We start from the raw sequence: 5,000 nt of genomic DNA on the forward strand, positions 1-5,000 counted from the left end.
GAAGATGTCGTTCACGAAGGAGTTCATGATTCCCATGGCCTTGGAGGAGATGCCGGTGTCGGGGTGGACCTGCTTCAGGACTTTGTACACGTAGATGGCGTAACTCTCCTTCCTGGACTTTCTGCGCTTCTTGCCGCCCTTCCCTGCGGTCTTGGTGACGGCTTTCTTGGAGCCCTTCTTGGGCGCTGACTTTGCTGGCTCGGGCATGATGATGTCTCGTTGCTTCTCAGAAACGAATGAGGGGGTGAAGGGCGCTTACCCGTCTTATGAAGAGGAAGCTAAGCAAAGTCAGCGGCCGTAGACACTCCCCTGCTTGCTTGCTCCCTCCCTCCCTCCCTCCCTCCCTCCCTCCCTCCCTCCCTCCCTCCCTCCCTCCCTCCTCTCTATAGCCTATGCTCTGTGACCGATGGGGAATTGTGTGTTTCAAAAGGGGGGCTTTAATAGGTGTCCAAATGGCACGATTGTTGTGCCAAATAATGCTGGTGATAGAATTGCCCACTTTGGCACCGTCAGACATAGGGCTCCCATTTTGGACTGTGTGTGTGTGTGTGTGCGCGCTGTCCCCCTCTTTTCGAGCCACGTCTACCGACTCGTGGTGGCTTTATGTTGTCCAAATTCCACTATTGCTTGACCCAAAATAATAACGTTCTTACACTTTGCCACTGTCAGATATAGGCCTCCCTCTGTGGACATTAGAATCCTCTAATTAATACTCCCTGTCCACTCGAAGTGGCTCATACTTTCTTACTAAATTGCATACTAAACATTTGTTGTTATATATAACACTACATGGAATGGGCCCATTTTAAGCGGATGTGGGTGGCTCTTAAAAGAGCCTTTGGGTTCGAGTCGGGGTGTTGAGGTTCCGAAGAGAGTGGGTTTAACCGCCGAAACCGTACAGGGTGCGTCCCTGACGTTTCAGAGCGTAGACCACGTCCATGGCGGTAACGGTCTTCCTCTTGGCGTGCTCGGTGTAGGTGACTGCGTCACGGATCACGTTCTCCAGGAACACCTTCAGGACACCGCGGGTCTCCTCGTAGATCAGACCGGAAATACGCTTCACGCCGCCGCGGCGAGCCAGACGGCGGATAGCGGGTTTGGTGATTCCCTGGATGTTATCGCGGAGAACTTTGCGGTGACGCTTGGCGCCTCCTTTTCCGAGTCCCTTGCCGCCTTTGCCTCTTCCGGACATGGTGTGTTCGCTAGTTGAGTTCAAGTGAATGAATGATTTCAGCGCCGGTGCGCGGTGCGCTATTATCTGCGTTTGGTCGACCTGATTGAGGCCGGCGGCACAGAAAGCGCGCCTCTGTTATATGTTCGGAGGCGTTGCAAAGGGGAGGGCGCTCGTTCTAGGGGACTAGGGAGGAGCGATTTCAAAGATGACGTGAAAGCAACTAAAGTGCGCGGGAAACATACTCAAATACTGATATAGGCTATGTGGAACACAAGGCCAAACTGTGACAACTGGGAGATCAGCTAGTACACTGTGTCCCTCTCCTCATATTGTTGTTGTTGTTGTTGTTGTTGTTGTTGTTGTTGCACCTGATTCTACTCATTGAGGACTTGGTAATTTAGGTGACAGGTTGTTCAATCAGCTGTGGCTGTCCAGGCCTACAAGAAAAATGGGTCCTGTTGGGGGTAGCCTACTCTACCGCTGGAGTTGGGAAACACTGAAATGGAAGGGGGACACGCAGTGAGCAAAACTCCTAACCACATAAAAACACAGACACTTGAGATCATTAAGAGCTATAAGGAGTCCATCAACTACCTGGTCAGTCAAGTCATATAGGGGGGGATTTCATGGCCACCTGCTGGAGCAGAAGTCATGTTTGCCAACACTGGCCTTAAAATCATTAAATTTAGGAGCTATAAGGAGTCCATCAACTAACTGGTCAGTCAAGTCATATAGGGAGGGATGTCATGGCCACCTGCTGGAGCACAAGTAATGTTTGCCAACACTGGCCTTAAAATCATTAGGAGCTATAAGGAATAAATCAACTCATCATTCAAGTCATATAGGGAGGGATCTTAGCACCACCTGCTGGATCAGAAGTACCCTTCACCGTAGGCACAAGAGAGCCATCATCTCTCAACCGGTGCAATTTCCATAAGTATGTGGTAATAAAACAAACAACGACAGCTCCTCATATAGGCAGTGGTTTCACACATTTTTCTCCAAGATGTTCAAACGTTCATAGATGACCAGCAGGGTCAAATAATAAGCACAGTGGTTGTAGAGGTTGCAACAGGTCAGTCAGTACATCAGGAGTAAATGTCACTTGTTGTTAGTGTTGTAGTTCCTATTTCTACGGTGTTGCCTACCTGCAGCAATCATGATTTACCTGCAGTGTTGATTGCAATTACGTAATTTGTCAACTCATAATAACAGATGTTTTGCAAACCGTTGATGTTTAAATAAATGGATTCCCGGTGTCCGGATACCTTTTCTCTTAAGGGATGTGATTGAGTGAATCCAAAGTAAGTTGGTCTAAATACATAATAGGATGAATCATTCAGGTAAAATAACACAATGTCTATTTGAGTCGAATCAACGTAATATAATCCTTTTTACGTCTCTATCATCTTTACTCAATGTATTGGACCACATCAACTCAACTTACTCAAGCTTATCTACTCATAAAAACAAGCAAAAAGATCTACTCAACAATATGACGTGTGCTTTTGTTGACTGTAATAGCTTGAGTACATTCCACAAAGTCATTTTTTACAGTGTATCTAAAGACACGTTTGTTGTGGTGATGCACTTTTTCTTTGACGTTGAACTTGCATTGAACAGACAAATCCATTTCGTTACAACCCTTTTGTAGTATGACTTAGGAATATTTGTTGATGATCCTAATGTCTATGCGTGAATAGTGATTGGTTGTTGGTGAAATATTGCTGAGAACCCATCATTTCCTGGCCTTTTTTCACTATTGAGCTATTTTGAAACATTTGTTTTGCTATTGGATTCATAATGGTGACCTGGGACAAGTAATTAGTGAAACCAGAGTTCAGCAGTTGCCATTAAAGCGATCGAACCAAGTCATCCTAATAGGCTAGTATTAGCCTAAAGCAGGGTTTCCCAAACTCGGGCCACATTTTGGGAGTTTTTGCCCTAGCACTACACAGCTGATTCAAATAATCAACTCATCATCATCAAGCTGGGAGTATTAGAATCAGTTGTGGAGTGCTAGGGCAAAACGCAAAACGCGCACCCCTTGTGGACCCCAGGACCGCGTTTGGGAAACGCTGGCCTAAAGAGCAAATGCTGAAAGGGACTCACCATGAGGTGCAGTACCCACATTTAACCACAAGATGGCCTCCGTGCTCCATTGTAAAGTTTGGGCCTCTGCATGAGTCTCTCAGCAGCACTGCAACATGGGACTTTCAAAGTAAGTTGGCATGCAATGTTTTTTCTGGACTGCATGCAAGGCTATTATTACACACAACTAATAGTGTCAATTATTCATCTGAACACAATTCTTGTTACTATTCGGCCTATATTATCACTCGTTTCTTTTTCCCCTCCTTTGTAAAGCATTTTACTGTGTTACTATATAGTTCAAAGGAAGTGGATGATGCCAGATGGTTGTGTATATACACACACACAAACATTGAAGCTAGACTTCAGGCAACTAAAAAGGTGCAATACGTAGCTTTTAGACGTGTTAGTGAACAACATACATGGTGGCTAATGTAGAGGTGCGTGTATACATGGAACAATTGTGCCTTTTTGATGGAAATATGGAGGTGGCTCTTAAAAGAGCCTTTGGGGGATATTCGAGTTCAGGTCATCCTCATTTATGCGCGCTCTCCGCGAATACGGCGGGCCAGCTGGATGTCCTTGGGCATGATGGTCACCCGCTTGGCGTGGATGGCGCACAGGTTGGTGTCCTCGAACAGGCCGACCAGGTAAGCCTCGCTAGCCTCCTGTAGGGCCATCACGGCGGAGCTCTGGAAGCGCAGGTCGGTCTTGAAGTCCTGGGCGATTTCTCGCACCAGGCGCTGGAAGGGCAGCTTGCGGATGAGTAGCTCAGTGGACTTCTGGTAACGACGGATCTCTCTCAGAGCCACGGTGCCGGGCCTGTAACGGTGAGGCTTCTTCACACCGCCGGTGGCCGGGGCACTCTTGCGAGCAGCCTTAGTGGCGAGCTGCTTCCTGGGGGCTTTGCCACCGGTGGATTTGCGAGCGGTTTGCTTGGTTCTGGCCATGGCGCTGCTCTGACAGTCGGGAGTATAGCCTCGAAATGCCTATGTGAAGTTTATAAAGCCGGCAGTGGCGCCTGCTGATTGGACACCATCTCCCCACCACCCCGATTGGCCCGTTTCGCAGGCCTCCTCCGTTGGCCATTGGACGGGAGGCCCGGCCTCTCCAAAACTCAAACTCCCGGTGCGCGCGCAATAGGACGCCGCCGGCCCTTTACGCGCAATAATAGTCGCCAAAGTCAAGAGTGACAGCTTATAGGCACGTATCATCTAATGCTAGCCTGCTATGGCAAATGAGGCCAAGTAGGTGTTGTTGTTCATGCAAGGCCTCATGTGGGCACAGAATGTCGAAATAGTTGTGTATACACCCACTCAATGTATTGCGGTCATAGAAAGGTACTTTGCGCTTTTGGAGAGCTAGGTGGTTGGCTCTTAAAAGAGCCTTTGGGGGTTGAGTAGTCAAGTTGAAGTCGCAGTAGCGAATTTACTTGGCTTTGACTGCCTTCTCGGTCTTCTTGGGGAGTAGGACTGCCTGGATGTTGGGCAGCACACCACCCTGAGCGATGGTCACACCGCCGAGCAGTTTGTTCAGCTCCTCGTCGTTACGGACGGCCAGTTGCAGGTGACGGGGGATGATACGAGTCTTCTTGTTGTCACGGGCAGCGTTGCCGGCCAACTCCAGGATCTCAGCAGTCAGGTACTCGAGTACGGCGGCCAGGTAGACTGGTGCGCCAGCGCCCACACGCTCGGCGTAGTTGCCTTTGCGCAGCAGCCTGTGCACACGGCCCACG

The sequence above is a fragment of the Coregonus lavaretus genome (genome assembly GCF_964263955.1).
Source record: "Coregonus lavaretus genome assembly, contig: HAP1_SCAFFOLD_497, whole genome shotgun sequence".
Lineage (NCBI taxonomy): Eukaryota > Metazoa > Chordata > Actinopteri > Salmoniformes > Salmonidae > Coregonus > Coregonus lavaretus.